Below are 22,217 nucleotides of genomic sequence, written 5' to 3'. Positions count from 1 at the left end.
ACTGAAACCAGTCTTGAACTCTATCTGTAAGCTTGCTTGCAGTCTCTGAGTCTTCTCCATGACTCTGTTATTAAAAGTTTAGGAATCAAACATCGTAACTGATACTATAAAACACAACTCTGTTTGCCAACACATAGTCTAGGACTCTTCTACTGACCAGTTTGTATTAGATGGTAAACTAGCTTGATACTGTTAGTGCGTTGTAGACTTCTTTAAAATTTTACTAACTAATGTGTGAAACAGGTTGTTAGATGTTGCCTACAGCATGCTGCAGCAGTTGCCAAGGCCTTCCTGATATCAGCTGCCGTTGTTATTGACATCCCTGAACAAGTATCCAAACAAATAAGACGACCAATGCTAACTTCAGGTACCCATACTTACCATAATAATAAGTAAATTGTCTAATAGCCTCTCTCCATCTCACGTCAGCCCCGGCACCCGAACCAGGAACTAATAGAGGTTGCTTTGCATATCTATCATATCCAATTCTGAAAGTTGTGCAAATGAGTGTTCCTTATTTTTGCAGCTCGACAGTCCCTTTTCCATTGACATCCACGACTCCAACACGACCATCATCACTGTCCTCCGAGAATTTCTGTGAGAAGAGCTTATATACTTGAAGATTCATATAATCTGCTGCACATGAGGACAACTCAAGAATTGAAAGGGAGATTGACTGTACATTTCTAAGGGGAAGAAGGGATTGATGCTGGTCGACTTACTAGGGAATGGTATCACTTACTGTCCAGAGTAATTTGTGATAAGGGAGCACTATGGTTTACTACAGTTGGCAATGAAGCAACATTTCAGCCAAATCCGGGCAGTTGCTAGTTTCTCTAGGGAAAAAAACTAGTGGCACAGTTTCCGTGTTTCTTCGTTGTTGAACGCATTCTTTTTGTTTTGATAATTCATACTCAACTTTTTTAACCACCGGAAGATAAGAAAGTGGGTGTATCTTTGATTGTTCTTGTTTTAAGGGAATGATTTTGAGTTTGGTAATTCTTCTATTACTACCTTCAAATTTATTTCTCTTGAGATTTTTTATTGTTGATGCTATAAAAAAGTGATCATTAAATACGTGGATTAAGGTGAACTTATTATCAATTTTAGTCGTCATAATTATCTCCACTAAAACTGGTCTCCTTTAGTGGCAATTATTGCATCTTTGCCGGTAATAACAAAAGCCGCAAAATATGTTTGATATTACATTCTAAGGTAGCTTTAACGGCAATTTAATACTGCTAAATAAATACCGCTAAAAGCAATTACTTTTAAGGGCAATAAAATGAGTCTTTACCAGCACGCGACATAAATGTCGCTAAAGGTTTTAGCGACCTAAAATCCAATGGCATTTAATCAATTGTTGATAAATGTTTTTTCAGCAACAAATATTGCCGCTAAAAGCCGTTTTTGGTGTAGTGTGCCAGGGGCTGTAGAGTTTGTTTTCTAGTTTACCTTTCTTTGTTTAGACTATTTAATCTCGTTTGCTAGACTTCCATTAACATTTCTTTTTTCTCTATATTGGGTTAATTGCTAAGACAAATTATAACTTTAGAAAGAAGAATATAATGATCATGCTGTGGAACCTTGTGACTGATTTTTTACCATACGTAAATAAATAACCCATGTTTAGATTAGTATTGTCATCCTTCAATTTGTGTTTGTCTCTTGTTTCTCTAAAGCTGGCAAATTGTAAATGTCATAGTGTTTGGCCAAGATTGTAGTTTATGTTTACTCGTAACTCTCTGTTCCTAGTTGTAAAATTAATTTCTATGGAATATATAGCTATTTCAGCAGCATAATTGTTTCCAACTGTCTCTTATGCTCTGTATGTGTCATGACTCACATACTTAGCCCTACCTCCCTTCTCTCTCTTTTAATTTTTCCTTGCATATGAAAAACCCCCGACCTTTCTCTGGGGTTCTTCCTGATATATTGGTTGTTACATGGACCATGAGCTCGTGCACGCTGAGTTCCTATGGAGTTCGTGTTATTGAAGACATAAAAACAACTTGCTTCACTTTCATTAATGTAGCAAACTCTAATTAATAAAGTTAGTACATGTTTATTAGCTTCATTACTTTTACTTGCTATTTGCTTCAATTACTTTATTATTTGCTACTTGCTATGAGTACTTACGTTATGCTTAATTTTTGTCGAAAATTTATAGTATATCCAGTTAAATCAACTAGTCGAGTATATAGCATGATGAAACATTAATATTTTATAGGTAGTCATTGAATTAAGCTTTTGAATCTAACTATGAGGTCTGCTAGCCTAAGCTAATCGAGATACTTAGTACTTAGTCTATCTTGGGGCAATCCTTATAGGTTCTAGATAATTTAATACATCAGTTCGTATATTCTGTCATATTTTAGCCTGAGTCAACATCTACCCTTTAGGTAAATTTATGAGTTTAAGTTGGGCTAGGCTAACTCACTTCTAAATATCCTCTACCATTTCGCTTTGGTTACATGAGTTAAGTCTTACTAACTATAATATTGACCGAATTTAGAACTGAGTTAAGAAACACTGATTTAGTTAAAGAAGTGTTTGAAAAACTAGAAACATTTCTCAAGGTCTTAGTTCTATGTTAAGTTGATCAAATCCACCATTTAGTAGAATACATTTAACTGCACTTTGAGGTTTAAAAACGCGCATTTGGAATAAGGGATAGGCCTCGCTCTGTTTAGGTTTTAAATTCTTAGGAGTTGCACCAGTATCATCATTTAGACAGTAAGGAGCTTTTACATTTCTTTAGAATTTATTAAGTTTCAATTTCATCTTGAGTCTCCCGTTGTACACTCTAGTTCCTTTAGGAAGAAGTTCACTGCATGCTTTGAACATTATCTCTCGATGTTATTTGGGACTTGGATAATGTTCAAAGTAAGGTACAAATTCAGCACATTCTTATCAAGAATCAAGTCTTGTGCCCAAAATCAGATTCTCAAATTTGAATTTAAGCCAACGTTTCAGCGTAGGATTGACACGTTGAAGATATAGTGCTAGAGTCCAAGCAGGGATTGGTTTTTATTTTTTGGGTGGGGATTTTTTTTTGGTAACATATGTGAATATTACCGGACCAACCAACTCAATCCTTTACACAAAAAGAGCACCTCATACACAGATGGGCCTCAAGCAGAAGAAAAACACCAGCTACCAACACAACAACCTAAAATTCTACAGTACTCCTACAAAACAGAAAATAGCAGAAACTATCTAAGTACAAATTCTCTGTATAAATCCCTTGCATCTCCTTGCCCATTTTGTACTGCTAAATGCTTCAACTCTTTCTTTGATATCATTTTTGATTTGTTGAACTGTAGTATCTACCTGTACATTGTGTTGTTTAAAGATTTTGTTGTTCCTAGTGATCCACGTATAGTATATACAAGCTCCAAATGCTGCAGCAACCAACTCTTTCTGCCCAAGACTATGCCCCAACCAGCGACTGAGTTCATCCCAAACTGCTATCCTCCAAGATCAATCAACGAAAAAATGAGTAGCTGACTCCATGACTCCATCATCAAACATACAACAATAGAGTAGCAACTAAAATTACGAAAGACACTTGTACTGAGATGGTAAATACAATAATTCAACTTTCTGATGCTATTCCTTTCAATATAATCACATATCTGTCCATACATCATCTCTATGACCCATTTGACAAGTCTAACTGAGATCAAAAAATCAGAAGATCAGCAAGAAGAATGGCGAGGCAGCATGTCAAAACGCCAACCACAACTGAGGATTGACCGATTGGACAGGTGGGAGCAGCGTTAGCTGTAGACTCATTGCACGCAGTAGGGGTTATGTTCGCAACAGGAGGTAGAGCTGGCGAATACTGAGGAGGCATGAATTGTAGGAGACCTCCAGGTTCAACGGGGCTAAGATACGGTGGTCGGTCTTTGTAACCCAAACAACAGCTCCCTGTAACCCAGCACATGAAATTCAGATAAATGAGGGAACAATAAAGAAAGAGAAGCTGGGGGTGGAATGCGATGGACGTATAGACGAGCTATTGGAATCACTTACTTCTGTATCTAGCAGCTGTGCCAGGGAAATCTGTTATAACACCATCAATTCCTGCTCCAGCAACATAGCTGTTTATCTCTACAGATGAATCTGCGAAAAAATCCCATACTTGAGATGGATACTCATTGTTAAAGCCTTGAACATACACTGGCAGATTTGATGACTGCAGCTTCTGCACCACATCTGTTTTCCCAACGAGAAACTCCTCCTCACTTGGAAAAACAGATTTCTTGGTTAATACTACAGAAGTAGCGAAGCTCTTGATCTCGGATATATTTGAGCTCTCAATATCCCTGATATCATCAGCAATCCTATAAACAAGTTCGTAGCTGCTTTTCTTAAATTCTTTCAGAACTGAACTGTCTTTTGATTGGATCATAACTTTCTTTGCTGTCTGATTATGGTAACCAAAACTCCTTAAGGCTTCAAGAACAGCAGCAATTACACCAAATCCCTGATTTGCCAGGTAAGCTGCATTCTACACAAGTGCCAGAACATTGTCAGATAAAAAATGAATTGGTATGGAATTATGTTGCTTCCTTGTGGCACTAAAATTTGCTTCTTAAAACAAACTGAGAAAAAATGTCATTTATTTCGACAACATTTGAATATTTTACAGGTTTATTTATTAGCCTCATGCGGTAAACAGATGATAAATGATAGGCCTTCCCTCCTCTTGCTATGCCCTGAAAGTTGTATCCACATCTACTCCCATACCCACAAGCAATCCCCAACATAAGGAGTCATCATATAAAAATAAATAGTAATGAGTATTGCATCTTTGAGGGACGACTTTATTCTTAAATTAATAGAAATACTTTGTCATTTTTGTTTAGGAATTTTCCATCTCAAGGCATTCTTTTTCCAGCCATTAGTGCCAATTGAGTGCAAAACACAAACCACAAGAGAAAAAAGGATTTATTCTATTAAGGGGAAACCTGTAATGTCAACAACTGAAGTTAAAAATCGTTACATCCATATTCCAAAAGCCTCTTGGGATTTTCTTTGCTTATATGGAATATTATGCCTTTTTTCAAACTCTCAAAATTTAAGTCACGTCGAGTAAAGCTACTGAGAACGGATATTAGCATTTAGGTATAATATTGACTTAATATTTGCTGATACATAATGTTGTTGGAATTAACAATGTCAACAGAACCGGCAATAAATAAACTCACCTCTATGCTGATCATGACATCGGATACAGTCGTGGCATTTTTTGCATATGACAAGAAATCCACCAACGACACAAAGTTTCCTTCATTACTAGCTTTTGGATTTCGGTCCAATCCAACCTCTGACCATGGGTTTGATATTACCGCTACAAGAAATTAGAGCATGTTAACTTGTTACATATGTCATTAAAGCTTTGGCATCTAGAGATCAAAATAATTATCTGAAACCTTCACATATAAGGGGCTTGGGGTGTTACAATCCAAAAGATAAAAAAATATTATAGTTAAGAGTGAGACCAGAAACTCACTCTTGCGCACATTGATATAATTTAATACTTTTGCAGTCTAATACAGATGAGTAATGTTGGAGATACATGGTAAGTGAGGATTCATATCGCCGACCTAACTTGTTTGGGATTGAGGTGTTAGTGTTGTTGTACAATACAATTATAGAACAATTTGATGATTAACATTAACTAGCAGTTAACCTTATAAATGTAAGAGGACAGAATACCCTGTCACTAAATTAATTAACAGACAGGTATCCAAAAATGTACACCTACATTATTCAACCCATTAACTTGAAGAAGCATCAACAACTATTGTCTTTAAACATACTATCTCCCCCGGAAACTTGAAGGCAGTAGTTGTTTAGTTTGAAAAGCTGTAAGATAAAATAAAGGAAAGTTGGTCCAACTTACGTTTCAGGCTCTTAATCTCATCCCAAGTAAGCTTAAAGGTGACTATTCCAACACTTATGTTAAGCTCTGGGACACTATCAACAATATTGCTGAATGACGATTCAAAAATCGTAGTCTTATCAATCAAATTGATAGAACCCAGGCAGAAGGGTATTCCATCCTTTGTCATTTGAACAGGACAGTCGAGAACATCTGCACCATCCATAGCAGCCTTTGTATATGCCAAGTTGGTGCAACCGGGTAGTCTCCACTTGCTCCTTCAGATGTGATAATCAGAATCTTTGCTGTGCCAAAACAGGAAACTGGGAAAGAGTGAGATATAATGTCTTGTACAAACTGTAATGAAAACACTAAATGCACAGTAGGAAAACTAAATCAGTAAGAGGGACCTATTAATAAGAGAATCTTGTTGTGACTCAAACTTTGCCTTATCTACAGAAGAGCAACTGAATCCAACTCAAGATATGAGCATGGTCACATCGTTGCACCAAGCTCAATTGAAGTGCTAGCTTGGCTTCACATGACTCAATGAAATGCTACAGTTATGTTCTCTTGAAAAGTTAAAGTATCTCCAAGATAATATAATTCTCAATTTATTTGCTTACTCTTTCTTAGAACAGTCTCTTTGGGATTGTAATTTGAAACGAAGCTCCACCTAGATAAGCTCATTTAATATGACAAGAGAATTGATCTCAAACTCTAAATTTTACGAATCAAACCTTTTTCAGTCTATTTCAACCTTGAATACAGTAATTGCTCCAAAGTTTTGCAGTTGGTTTGCAATTTGTATTTTGTGTATAAAAGCCATCTAGTGTGGAATATTCACCTGTCTAACAAAAATAAGAGTGTATATTAGTAGCTTACCTTGAGGTTTATCATTCTTATCCAAATGAGTGAAGCAATCTGCAATAGTGCAAAAAGTATAAGAATAATGATGAGCATCACGGTAAAGAGAAATAGCACAGAGCTTCGAGACCAACTGAATATGAAAAAAAAGGTCCTCTCAGATATCCAAATCTAAGCTATTATGGAGGCAACTGCGATCACCTTCACCTACCACCACATTCACAAATCTAGAGTGTCCAAGGTCTACTCTTTGATAGTACTATCAGTGATCAATTTATCTAAAAGAAAACTATGTTTTTCCTTTCATGCCTGTTTTTATACTCAAACTAAAGATAGGACAAGCTTATCACCTCAAGACCAGTTATTGGACTTTATAAATGTGGACACCCACTCTTTTGAATTTGACTCTATATATTTCATATATGTGCAGAAACATTTATGTTGTCTGTTCCTCTATGATTAGCCTATGCATTTTCAAAGTCCAGAACGCCCCCGACTGCAGTTCCACTAACTACGCAGGCCTTGTAAACCAGCACAATTTCAGCCTCCAGAAACTTTGGAGTTACCTAGATTTACTTTGCACCAAGTGCACAATAAGATATTGAAAAAACAGGAAATAATTGTTGAAAAATGCATGAAATTCTGAGACTGCACTAAATTGAAGATATCTTCAACAAGTCATCAGTATTCGCAGTCAAGAAAGTACTAGAATGAGCAACTAAAAATAAGAAAGCAACAATAAAAGCTTACATTAGATTCTGTTATTCATCAGTTGTAGAGTGGTTACCTATTGTCGCTGATGGAGTTACTGGGAAGTCAGACAGTACTCCATCCACAGAGAAGTGGCCATTGTCAACAAAGGACAAATACTCAGCTACGGGATCATAGCTGTAATTGTAAGCAAAATGTACATCATTTGCGAATTCCGATGCAAAAATCTGAAGACCTTCTTTATGAGCATCTAAGACGAGCGACGTATGTGGTTGTAAGTAGAATGAGTTGTCCACCGGCCAGATATAAGATTTGGGAACAAGAATTCCAGAGGCAAAGTTTTTGATAAATCTGAGGTTCTTCAACAAGGAACCATATGTTTGATTTGTTGAAGGCTCAACATCATCCTGCCCGAGAAATCGGAAAACGAGTTTTGTAACTCGTGGATCGATTTTTGCGACAATAATTCTGAGGAAATTCACCTCAGGTGATGAAATATAGTTGATGAGAAGATCCCTGGACAGGGATATAATAAAATTACTCATATTCCGATGATGCTGTCTGAAGAAGGTGTCATTCTGCAAAAAGGATTTGCAAAACAAAGGATCAATAAAAGCAGTACCGATACAAACTCAAGGCACCATTTAAACAAGATCCAATGATATACAGCAATATGTTGCAACAACACATTAAATGATAACTTTGGATGAAAAGAAACTGAAATAAATTAAAACCAGACAACTATATCCTTATAAGTGGAAACGTTTCACAAACTGAATAAGTACCTGGATGTTCAACCATAATCCCGGAGGTTTGACTCGTCTTTGCACATCCTGGACCATAAGAATTTTCTGCAGTCTTCCATCAAATCTTGTAGTTCGTCTAGAAATCCCTTGCCTCACTGTCCGAGAAAACAAACATAATGTTTTGTGCAGAAACTTCAGTCACCGGAAGTAATTGATACAAGCAAAGCAATAGGTTCGGCATCCCTAACAAGGCTATGGTTCTCTAGATTATATCACCAACATAAGTTTCCATACCAATTTTAACATTTTACAGCAGGTATTTGTCTTAAAGTTGAGTTATCAGACACCATTACTGGTTGTCATTGATTTAAACATAAAAATCGTGTGAAGAATAAAATGTTTTATTTCAAATTACTTATGGAAAGAAAGGTTTTATTTTCAACTGGATTAAAAACTATAAATACTAGCATAAAAGTTCTCGAGTATAACTATGCCAATTCACACTTCACCGAAAGAGTCAACTTTAGAAACGGCACTACTTTCTTTTGCAGTTCGTCAAGGAGTTGCACACTACCAATGGCGCGCAAATAAATACACACACGGAGCCAACATGCCATTTCAGGAAAGAGAAAAAAATCCAAACATGGCAGAAGCCTAAATTATTTAGAGCAGAAAAAGGGAAGAAAGAAGAATCTGATCACCCTTTAAGACACTAAGTGAGTCAAAGCCCGTGCAATTAATTGTTTATATTATATAAACCATAGGAAGGGATATTTGAAATTGCTATTCTTGGACATTGATTCCAGATTCTTGCACCTACACTCATGCACAACATGATATGTGAAGGACACAACCAAATCCCATAAGTTATTGAACTTACAGCTGACAGGCCCCAGATCATTGAAATAGAAAGCTACAGACCAATATGCGTCCATATAAATATCTTTTTTCGCTAAGTAAACATCAATGTCAGAAGCATTGGCAAGATTCAAGTCAGGAAAACAGATGCCGACCGCATCTTTTGTGAGCTGTACATCACACCAAATAATCACATTGAACAAGCTAGTATTCACTGCCGCCATATAGGCATCTAGCTTGAATCAGGAAACAATCCAGAAAATCCACCACGGGCTATGACTAATGGTGCATCTCCTGCAAAGCAGAAATAAATACACTATAATGACTATGAAACATAGTAAAGAATACGGAAGGCAAAGGTCTCTCTCTCTCTTTTTTTTGCCCTCCCAAGACTCCACTTATGAGGTTACATTGGGTATGTTATTTGTAGGGTGGGGGGTGGAGAAGCATTGGGCTTGAAATTCTACCAAAAGGCTGTGTTCAGTTGTCAACGAAAGGAAAGTTTCTTAGTTTCATTAAGAACGATGATCGTAAAACGAAACCCCAACAGAAAGAGAAGGCCAATTAGCAAAAATTTGTTAACTTCTTTAGCTCTTCATTACAATGAATAACTCATCTAACTTCTTTGCATCTATATCAACTATCATGACAGATTTATTGAATAATAATTCAAACCAGACCCTCCCAGACCAGGGTATGTTCAAATGAGACCGAAAAACTGATCCGAATCGGTAAACTGAGTCAAACCAACTTAATAAACTGAAAACCGGCTCAATTTGATTTGATTTGGTTTTAAATTTTAAAAACCGATAACATTTGGTTTGGTTTGGTGTTACACAAAAAAAAAACGCAAACCAAACCGATAAATATATACATATTTAAAATATTATATATATTAATTAAATTTTATCTATCTTCTTCATAATTTTGGGCATTCCAAGTTCAATACATACTCAAATAATTAGACAAGAAAGTCTAGCCCAATTGTTCCCCTAGCCCATTTATGTTTAAGGTAAAATAATAATAAAAAAGTGCTACAAAAAATGGAATTTTTCCTCATTTAGTTTTTGATCTCAAATTCAAACTTTTCTTAGTTTTCCAATCGTTGATGTTACACCTCTAAATTTTTTTTTTGCGTCGTTCACATCGTAAATTGATTAATGTAAGCTCGGGAATGAGACTATCCGTGAAAAACAATGGAAATTTTTTTTTGAGTCCATGAAATAATTCCGCGGGTGAACAGTAACACGGTGAACAAGAAAATCGGGAAATTAAAAATCGAAAATTTGATTTTTTTTTTCCACCATTTTCTATCTCTCTCACCCTAAACTCTCTCTAAACCCTCCCAAACCCTCCTAAAAGCTCTCTAAATCTTTCAAGTTGAATTCCTCCAAATCAAACCAAGATTTCATCTTAGGAATTGGAAACTAGTTAGGAAAGGATTATAGTATTTGGTGCTTGATGTGTGGCTGATTATTGAAGCTTAGAGCTAGGATTTTAGTTGAGTTTTTTGGGTAATAAAGTATGTAATATACTCTACTCTTGTTAATTAAGTTATTCATGGGAGAATTCCTTAGTTTAAAGTGAAGGAATTATGTTGAAGTCATAGATTAGTTGGTTGATATGGTCGCCTTGAGGGCCGTTTTTGATCGGAACTTTGAGAGATTTCCATTTGCTTATATTGCTATGAGGTTGTTGTTTTGGTTGATGATGTTGTCTTCTTGTGAACTCTTATGGACTTGGCTTGATAGTTGGGCTGTTTTATGTGGTTTTAACGTGTTGTTTGGAGCTGTGTTGATATGGATTGGATCGTATTGACGAGGAGGAGTAGAAAAGTAGAATTTGGTAGCGTTTTACGAGGAAATTACACTACAAAAAGTCCTATAAATTGACGCCCATGAGTTTCTCGATTAAATGTCTAAATGAAGATTTCTATAAGCTATGACCTTGGTTTTGATCTTGAATAGTCTGTATTATGTAGGAAATCATTCGTAAGACGTTCGAGGACTGGGAAATGTATATACAACTCCATCGACGAGGTATGTAGGGCTTTCTATTCTTTTTGTGGCATGACTAGATTTCAAATGACCTTTCATTGAAAAGTTGTTCCGCTAACTGGGTCGATCGCGTTCTATGATAATCGAGCCGACACATACTCATCTATGACTTGTACCAAATTATGGTCCACATCTCCTTTTGGCTATCGATTAAAAGACTTTCCGTTCAACTTGTGTCGATTATGTCCCAAAATGGTTAAGCTTACCCTTTTCTCGCGAATAGCTTGTATTGAAGTACCTTTCACATTTCGTATCCCTCTTGTTTATCGAATGAAGAATGATATTAGTTATGGTACTCTTCACATCAAAGTTGAGTTGATTGTACTTCCTTTAATTGAATTAATCCTTATCTTCTTGTCTATTGTTCAAAGGTGACGAACCTCTCGTTGGCACATTCTTTCTGATAAAAGTTGTGTCGATCATATTTTATAAGAGTTTGGATAAATTTGGCTTCCTGAATAATTCATAACAAGATGTTTCCTTGTACTTTTACTTCTTTGGCCTAATGATCAAATAATGATAAACGTAGCGACAATAATGAAAATTGGAGGGTAACGACGATTGTGTCACTTCGACTCTTTCTATGATGTCTCTTCGAGGTCGGTCTTGCATTGCACATATATTGTATATATGTATATATATTATATATTCATTACCGAGCCGCACTATAGTCGGCCGGGTAGGCACTTACCTAGATGTATTTCTTTCTTTACCGAGCCGTGTTGTAGGCGGCCGGGTAGGCACGTCGCTGTGCATTGCCACTGATCAGTTGGGCAAAGATGATGTTATGATGATGAGCTCACCCCACAGAGGGATTTATTATTGTTATATGATATGATATATGCCTCCACAGTGAGGAATGATTGTGCGGGCATGCATTTACATTTATGTCATGATTATGGTCGCCCTCAGTGGCCTCGTTCAGAGTTTCAGGTTGTCTCTACATCTTTTCCCAAGATATTTGTATCTCTTATGCTTATGTTTATTTACGCTTCATATATCTCGGCAGACATCTTCTCGTACGATACATTTTATGCAACGTGATCATGCCCGTGTACGGTAGACTCGATTGTTGTGTACCTTTCTCGGTAGGATACCAAAGTTCAAGGATGTTCGCACTCCATTCTCCGGAGTTCTTCGGTCGAGTCATTAAATAGGATGCATGCATATATATAGAGAGACTATGGCTATGGGTACGTCGGGGCCTTTGTCCCGACCGGTTGATCGCATATTAGTGCTCTTAGAGGCTTACGGACTACCGGTCGATTATGACAGTATTATGTTTGGCCTTGCGGCCTTTCGACTAGTTGTCTTTCTTGGTTGTGGCCTTGTTGGCCCTTGTAATGCATATATGTGTTGTTGGGCCTTTCTCGCTTGCAAGTTGTTATGATATACTTCTTACTATTGTTATTCAGCGGCCTCGTCGGCCTATGATTCATGTTACAGAGTTTAGATATCACAGTTGGTTCGCTCGGCCCTTCGGGTGCCGGGTGCCGGCCACACCCCAAGGTTGGGGTGTGACAGTTGATATCAACCTTCAATTATGAATAATACGTTATTCACTTCAGTCAAAAGACTTGATTTGATACTTCTAGCCAAGAGCTTCCCACTCAATAAATACATAGGTAGATTCAAGAGACCAATTATTTCCTCTCTGATTTCGTCTCTCAGTTCAAAGAGTTCTGGATATTGTCTCAAGCGTATGCCAATATTTCTCTACAACTCCGTTATCCATTTATGAATAATATGAATTTTTGTACCTCACTTGTATCAATTGTTTTGCATTATAAAATACATCCTTAAAACCCGCAAAATCCGAACCAAACCGACAAAATCGAAACCGAAAGAATTTGTACTATAATGGTTTGGTTTGGTTTGAATATTAAAAAAAACTGACTTAATTAGTTTGGTTTGGTTTTAACCAAAAATCGAGTCAAACCGGACCATGAACACCCCTGTCAGGGGCGAATTTAGGTAAAAAAAAATATGGGGCACGTGAACTCATGATCATTCCGAAAAATTAAGTATATTATTTACATATTTTCTAGGAATTGACTGCGTACCGTACAATAGACCCTCGTGGAAGGCAAAATCAATAGAAAGAGAAGGTCAATTAGTTAAAAATTATTAACTTCTTTAGCTCTTCATTACAGTGAAAGGCTTCTTTATCACCCAACTTATAGTCACTAAAACTTACCAACAGCCATTACTGGCAGAAACTTACAAAACACGGTGCAGGATGACTTTAAGTGAATAGCTCGTCTAACTTCTTTGCATCTATATCAATTATCATGACAGAAAAAACTTGTGAAAAAGTCTAGACTATTAAAGCAAACTTCGGGGTATAATTTCAAGAATTCTCAGTTTCCTGAATATAAATCTAAATTTTTAATTCCTCAGCTGACTCAAAGTTGGAAGAAAATTAAACTCACAGGTTCAGGAAAGTAAGCAACGTAGTTAAGTAAAAGAATTAAGTTACCATTTAGTAGGCGTTTGGACATGCAATTATATCTCATGAGATGAAATCCCAAATCATCCAAAAAGACATGATTTGAGATTTCAAATATGATTTCAAATTTTCTAAATGTAAAAGTTGACCCATAAGTTTATATTTTATAAAAAAAGATCCATAAGTTAGTAGATATATTTACCAATCATGTTTACCAGCCATTTATATCAAAAATTAAAAGATCTACAAGTTGGTAGTATATTATAACAAAGTTACTCTTACCAACGATGTTGGAGGATTATATTAAAGAGTAGTTACATTACAACTCATGTTCAATTTTTCATTTTATTGAACTAAAATTTGATCAATTGATGTTGTATATTTTAGAAAGGCCTTCTAGTGGCGTATTAATTTTGTTATGCACTATGACATTGTATAAGAATTGGAAAAGTTTTGATGGTTTTCGTAACTTGGGGGGGTTTTTATGTCGATAAAAAAAAAATACAACTTCAAAAATCTAAATTGCATGTCCAAACATGATTTCATCTCATGATTTCAAATCATGTCCAAACAACTCCTTAGTGTTAGCCATTTATTGGTTGCATTTTTGGACCTTTGAGTAGCAACTACTGTGATGGAGAAATAGAGGAACAATAATAAGCATGAGATAGACCGGTGATTCAACATTTTCGGCAAGAATGCGAACTATATTTGGATGAAGAAGAGAGAAACTTTAGCAATTTACAAAAATTTTGAAGTGTAGAGAGGCTGCAAAAGCTAGCTGTGTTTTTTTTTTCAAGGTGGCGTTGTAAGTATAAACGCGATTAAGCAAAGTAATGGAGTAAATGAAAGTTTGTAGCAATGGGAAGCTGTTGTTTAATTACGCGGTCTCACTTAAGTTGTCTGTATATCACGGCCACATAATAAGCTTATGAGAGACCGGAGATTCAACATTGCCGGAGAGAATAGAAGAGAGAACTATATTATGTTCTTGCTGTTCTTATAAACACAAAGGGACACGCTTCTTCAGAAAAAATGTCTTAAATATAATTTATAATACTTAGTAATTAATTTGCAAAACCGAAATTAGCAACAGAAAGAGAAGGTCAATAATTAGCAAAAAATTATTAACTTGATTAGCTCTTGATTACATGCAACCATTATTAGGCTTCTTGATGAATTTTTTTATGGCGCATTAATAATAATGAGGGTGTGTGCTTAAGTAGGTAGTTAGGAAGGTTATTAGAAAGGTTAATATCGCTTTTTGTCATGTAGGATCATGTGACAAATGTGGGGTCGGTGAAAGTAGTGTATATATATATATATATATATATATATATATATATATATATATATATATATATATATTGTAAGCCATCTATGTAATTCCTTTAGATAAAAATCTAATGAAATTACGTAAGTCTACTATTCTCTCTCTCTCACAAAATATCTTCGATCCTAATTCCTTGATTACATTCAATGCTTCACTAAATTTCCGCTACAAATTCATCATGGTATCGTAGCGATTGCAACGAGATCGGGAATTCCGTTTGATTTCGAAGAAGAATTGATAAAAATCAACAATAACACAAAATCGCCATTGTTGAGCTTGCAGAGATCGCAACAATGGTGGAAACAGGTAATACAACTTCAGCAATAGTAGCAGAAAGTGTAGATAACAATAATCCTTTACTTTTGCAAAACACGGACATTCTAGGTATTGCGCTAGTACCGATGATGCTTACTGGTCCTGAAAACTATAACTTGTGGAGTAGATCAATGCGTTTAGCTTTGTTAATAAAAAATAAGCTAGGTTTTGTAGATGGAACATGCCTTAGGAGTACATACAAAGGAACTAGAGAAATTCAATGGGATCGATGTGATGTTGTAGTACTATCTTAGATTAGTGCAACTGTAGCACCAAAATTGAGGAAAAGTATTGTGTATGCTTCTAGTTCTAGGAGAATTTGGAAGGATTTCAAAGAGAGATTTGACAAGTCAAACTTGAATAGATTTTTTTGTTTATGGAAGGAAATAGGAGCACTTTCTCAAGGGACTGACACTGTGACAACATATTACTCGAAAATGAGAGATCTATGGGATGAATTAGATGTGATGATACCTCCTAGTTATGATTGTGAGGAGGCCAAGCCTTTCTTAGAGTATATGAGGAATTTGAGATTGTTGCAATTCTTAGTAGGTTTGAATGAGACTTTTGGACAAGTGAGAAGTGCTATCTTGCTTAGAACACCTGCACCTGATGTGAATGAAGCCTTTGCTATGGTTGCTCAGGAAGAGAGTCAAAGGAAATTAGGTGCTAGTGATAATGATCCTGGTAAGGAAGTGTTAACCATGTTAGCAGGAAGGAGTCAGAATTTTCAAAGGAATCAACCATACCAGTATCAAGGAATATGTGAGCATTATGGATGTCAAGGGCATCCATCTAATAGATGTGACAGGGTGATAGGGTATCCTCCAGACTTCAAGAGCAAGAGAGGAGGAGAGGTTCAGAATAAGAAGAAGCCACAGTATTTGGGAAACCAAGAAGGGAAAATGCGAGGTCAATATGGAGCAAACAGACCACAAAACAGACCATAGGCACATCAATCATCCTAGGAAGGTGGAGGCACTTCTAAACAACAATATCATGAAGGAAAGCATTTCTTAGAGGGTCAGTACAATCAATTGGTGGACATGATGAACAAAAATACAATAGAGAAGTGTAAGTCTAACATGGCAGGTATGGTTACTTCATATCAAAGTAATTGTAAAGATTTGGAGTGGATAATTGACTCAGGGGCAACACATCACATTACACATCTTAAGGAAGCACTGACTAGTGTGAATTTAGTCAGTAATGAGAAGCATAGTAAAGTACAAGTTCCTACTGGGAATAGAATACAAATAGAGCATACTGGAACTGCTGAAATATTAAGGAAGTTCTTGTTGAACGATGTGTTGCATGTACCAGATTTTAAATTCAACCTGCTTTCAGTGTCAAAGCTAACTAGGCAGTTAAGATGTTCAGTGCTCTTTATCTTTTGTGTGTCTTTGCGAACTCTTTCTTTGGGAAAGTGATTGGGATTGGTAGAGAGTCTGAGGGGTTGTACATCCTCAAGAGGCATGCTAGTCTTGTAGTAGGAGCAGTTCAGAAGGCTGATACAAGTTTAAGTAGATGGCATATGAGACTTGAACACACTTCTGTTAGCACCTTAAAGAAAATTCCAGAGTTGCCAAATAAAATGGAGCGTGAAAAATAGCATCAAGACTGTTTGATATGCCCTATGGCAAAACAATGCAAGCAGCCTTCTCCAATCAGTGTCACTAAAACTTCCAAGGTATTAGATCTTATTCACGTAGATGTATGGGGTCCTCATGAACATCCCACACATGATAGAAAGCACTATTTTGTCACAATTGTAGATGACTTTAGCAAATACACCTGGATTAGTTTGTTTCATCAAATGTGATAGTTGTGTTGAAAAGCTTTATTCCCATGGTATATAATCAGCTTGGTCATTCAATACAGGTGTTAAGATCAGACAATGGGACTGAATTCTTTAATAATCAAGTGCATGAGTTGTTAAATAATCTTGGCATCATACATCAAGGTAGTTGCCCATACACCCCACAACAAAATGGGGTGGTTTGGAGATGGGAAGAGCACTCAAATTACAATCTCATGTTCATCTTTGGTTTTTGGGAGAATGCATTAAAAAAGCAGTGTATTTGATAAATAGAGTTCCTAATGTTGGTTTACATGACAAGACACCTTATGAACTCTTACATGGGAACCTCACCATCTACGAATCATATAAGGGTGTTTGGGTGTTTGAGTTTGCATCTGTGTTACCTAAAGGAGACAAATTTGCGCAGCAAAACCTGCAGTTTTACTAGGCTTCTCAGAAACACAGAAAGGGTGCAGGTTGTTTAACTTGGACTCTTGGACCTTCTTTGTGAGTAGGGATGTGGTATTTAAGGAGCATTTATTTCCTTTCAAGGATAAGCAGGTATCAATGATGAAAGAAACACCAGCTTCCATTATTCTACCCTCATCCTTGAGTTTAGATGTGGGATGTTTCTTACCAGAAGACAATGTCCCATATGAAGCCAATGCACGAGCTCCATCTGAAGATCATGTTTAAGAGATGCCAGATGAAAGTCCACAAATCCCTTTATCTGAGGAAGAACAGGTAGAAACTACAGTAGTGAATGCACCCACTGAAGAACAGAACATTGAGGGGTCTGAAGAACAGAATATTGAGGGGTCTGCACCTCTTCAAGTATCATCCAGAAGGAGTGGCAGATCTGTGAAGCCTCCCATATGGATAAAAGATTACATTGTGCCCACTAAGCCTAGTATGTATCCTATTGCAGACATAGTTTCCTATGAACACTTGTCTGATAATTACAAAACATACTGTTTTTCAGCCTTGACTGAGCCTCAATCCTATAAAGAGGCATCACAAGACTCTCAATGGAGAGATGCAATGCAGAAGGAAATTCAAGCCTTAGAAGAGAATGGAACATGGGTGGTAACTGATTTGCCTGTTGGAAAAAAGGCCATAGGTTCAAAATGGGTCTATAAAATCAAGTACAAAGCATCAGGTGAGATGGAGAGATATAAGGCGAGGTTAGTAGCAAAAGGATAAAATCAGAAGGAGGGGTTGGACTACCATGAAACTTTCTCACCAATGGCCAAAATGGTGACTGTGAGAATAGTTATCAGTGTAGCAGCCTCTCAAGGTTGGAATTTAGTACAGATGGGTGTAAATAATTCTTTCCTGCAGGGTGATTTGTTTGAAGATGTGTTCATAGAACTGTCTCTGGGATTTCATAGGCAGGGGGAGAACAAAGTGTACAAATTATTAAAGTCACTGTATGGGCTTAAACAAGCCTCAAAGCAGTGGAATATTAAACTCACTGATGCCTTACTTGGTGCTGGATACAAACAAAGTGTATATGACACTTCTTTGTTCACTAAAAGAAAGGGTGGAAGTCTGGTGGTCATTTTGGTATATGTTGATGATTTACTAATAACAGGAGACAACTTGCAAATGATTGAAGCAGCCAAAGGGACATCGAATCAACACTTCAAAATGAAGGACCTAGGAAACCTTAAATATTTCCTTGGAATTGAGGTGTTGAAGTCTAGACATGGCATGTTGCTTAACCAGAGGAAATATGCCTTGCAATTAATCTTAGATGTAGGACTGAGTGGTGCCAAAACTGTTAGCACACCAATGGAGCCTAATCTCAGACTTACAAGCCTTAAATATGATCAACATTTGGCTGCAGAAACTGCCAGGAATGATGGAAAAGAAGGAAAAACAAGTCACAAGAAGGAGAATGTAGAAGATCCTGAACTGACAGACATTACTTGTTATCAAAAGTTAGTTGGTAAGTTGCTCTACTTAACCATCACTAGACCTGATATTTGTATCGGTGTTCAAGTCCTGAGCCAATTCATGCAACACCCCAAGTTGTCCTGCATGAGAAAGACTGAGAATTGTTAAATACATTAAGAGGGCACCAGGAATGGGACTCTCATTTCCAAGAGGACACACTAATCAGTTAACTGCCTTCTATGATTCAGACTGGGCAGCTTTCCCCAACACAAGAAGGTCCGTTACTGGCTATGTGATCAAGCTAGGTGATGCTCTCATCTCTTGGAAATCAAAGAAACAGCCACTTTGTTAGCGAGAAGTTCGGCGAGGGGCTGAATATGAAGCGTGGCCTCGGTTTTCGAGGTCATTTGGCTCACAGGATTGTTGGAAGAACTTGGAATTGAACTACAGAAGCCTATTACTTTGTTTTGTGACAGCAAGTCAGCAATTCAAATGGCAGGGAATCCCATGTTCCATGAAAGAACTAAACATATTGAAATGAGCGCCTTGCTTTAAGGGAGAAGGTCAAATCTGGGCTGATCAAACCTCAGTATTTGAACATTACATTGCAGCTGGCAGACATCTTGACAAAGGGACTTGGAGTTAGGCAACATCAACAGTTATTGAGCAAGCTTGGAGTGTTAGATATTTTTATCCCTCCAGCTTGAGGGGAGTGATGAATTACAGTATATGGCTCATTAATAATAATGAGGTTGTTGCTTAAGTAGGTAGTTAGGAAGGTTGTTAGAAAGGTTAATACTCAGTTAGTTAAGTCATGTGCAGATCATGTGACTAGTGGGGTCGGTGGAAGTGAGTATAAATATCACATTGTAAGCCATCTATGTAATTTAACTGAATCAATGAAATTAGCAAGTCTACTATTTCTCTCTCTACTCACAAAATATCTTCTGACCTAATTCCTTGATTACATTCAATGCTTCACTAAATTTCTGCTACAAATCACTGCAAATTCATCACTTCTTTCTTCACCCCACGTAGTAACTAGCATCTTAAGTGAAACTTTCCAAATTTGGTAAGTAAGCAACGTAGTTAAGTAATGTGGAAAAGCAAATGAAGTTACCGTTTAGTGTGAGCCATTTAGTGGTTGCATTGTTAGATGTTTGAGCTGCAACTATTGTGAAGGAGAAGAGGAGCAATAACAGAGACCGGAGATTACACATTTCGTCTCGTCGGGAAAGTGCATGTAGAGATAGAGATATTTAGCAAATTTAGAAAGCTTGAGCGCGTAAAGAGTTTTTGAAAGTGTAGAGAGTAATTACAAAGGATACAAAAAGCTTCAAGCTGCAGTTTTTATCATTTTTTTTAGTAAACTACAAACGTGATTAAGCTAAGTATCTAATAGGAGTAAATGAAAGCTGTAGTAATGGAAGCTGTTTGTTTAACTTAAGCTGTCTAGCTTTGCGCGGCCACACATGAATTTGTTATAGTCCTCCGTCCACTTTTACTTGTTACGTTTCACTTCTCGAGAGTCAAACTCTATAAACTTTGACCAACATTTTAAGAACCCATTTGGCCATGAAATTTTTTCACTTTTTTCCGGAATTTTTTTTCACTTTATTTGAAAATCAGCGTTTGATCATGAAAATTCCAAATACAACTTGAAGTATTTGGAATTTGAAAAACACCTAAAACTCTGTTTCACTTTTTTTCACTTTCAATATATTAAAACAACCAAATATTCTTTGCAAAAACTATAACCAAACACAACTCCATCTCCAACTCCAACTCCAACTCCAACTCCAACTCCAACTCCAACTTCAACTTCAAAATTCCAAATAAAGTGAAAAAATATATAGTTTTCATGGCCAAACGCCTACTAAGATGTATTTTTTCATCATATTAATATGAGAAGAATTGCAACTTATATTATTTTTCGTATAGTTTCCGAACATCTAAATTTTAGTTTTAAATTATTGAATTAATTTAATTTAGTTTAGCTCCAAAGATTAGTCAAATTGACTTTCGAAAATCAAAACGTGACAAGTAAAAATGGACGGAGGGAGCATACATTTAGTTGTGAGAGTTGGCTCCTCTCCAGTAACGTTCTCTCCATTTTTGTCCAGGGGAGACTTAGATTTTTAACACCTGTCTCATTAACATGTTAATGACCCAGATCTGTTTGGCCTTAACCATGGTTAAGTTACTTCTCTTTATCCTTCCTCCCTCTTCAAGAACCTAGATTCATACCCACACGCATAATCATCCTCTTATCCTCCCCTTCTCCTTAGTAGTACTTGAAACATTAATTAAGGATTTGAAATTTATGTAACAATTTTTAATTTAAACTGAATTTGAAGTCATCCGTCTTGTTTCAAAATGAATTTTTATTTAATAGTTGTTGGGTGAAGAAAACAAGTGAATCAAGAAACGGGTGCAATTAAAAATGTTTGCAGTCCAGGACCTTGTAGCTCTCTTTCAGTTGTAGTACTGCAGGTCTGAGTTAAATCAATAGACTAAATATTCTTTTTACATAGTAGTAGTATTAATATTCTTTTCTTTTCTATTCCTCATATCTAATTCTGATTATATCCTTTCTTACTTCCTCCATTTAAGCAGAGTTTGGATATGTTACCAACTTCAATTCTGTTGTGGAAATTAAAGGGAAAGGTGGAAGAGATCTAAAAGAAATAAGCCAAGAAGAAAAATGTTGCCGAGAATTTGGGGTTTTGGTAGGTGAAGAAGAAGTTAAAAAAGAGTTTGTGAGATACCAAAGTAGCCATGGTTAAGACCAAACTGATCTGGGTCATGAACAAGTTTAAGAAAGACACGAAGACTTTTAAAATTTGTCTTTCTAAAACAAGGTTTAAATAATTGTGTGGTTGCAAATCATCTCATATAAGTTAAGTTGTTTCTAAATCTAATGTAACATTATTTTTTTTGGGACAAACTAAAAAGAAAAGTGTGCCATATAAATTAGGATGGAGAGAATACTATTAAAGAGGACATGCTTTTTAATATAATTATTTTTTATTTTAAACCCTCGAACTTTAGACCTCTGATTAAGGATAGAGGCAGAATCGGATGCAATTTACAGCAGGTTTATCTGAACAACAATACTTTTCGATGGGGCAGTCGGAGAGCATAATTCATATGTATAATATTCCAACAAATTTTAGGTCTGAATTCATAATTTTAAAAATATAATAGATTCAACACTAAAAATCTTACAGGTTGAATTCATAGAATTTTAATTCTAGATTCGCTTCTAAATGAGGGATCATGTTCATC

At 36.3% G+C, this 22,217-nt stretch overlaps 1 pseudogene; it reads right to left on the bottom strand.

The window, feature by feature from the left end:
• Positions 1 to 3,178: 3,178 nt before the first annotated feature.
• On the bottom strand, positions 3,179 to 20,257 carry LOC132069243 (glycerophosphodiester phosphodiesterase GDPDL3-like; annotated as a pseudogene).
• Between the last annotated feature and the right edge of the window lie 1,960 nt (positions 20,258 to 22,217).

The sequence above is a fragment of the Lycium ferocissimum genome, chromosome 9 (genome assembly GCF_029784015.1).
Source record: "Lycium ferocissimum isolate CSIRO_LF1 chromosome 9, AGI_CSIRO_Lferr_CH_V1, whole genome shotgun sequence".
Classification (NCBI taxonomy): domain Eukaryota; kingdom Viridiplantae; phylum Streptophyta; class Magnoliopsida; order Solanales; family Solanaceae; genus Lycium; species Lycium ferocissimum.
Note: the sequence above shows the minus strand (reverse complement) of the source record. Positions and strands in the feature narration are given on the sequence as shown.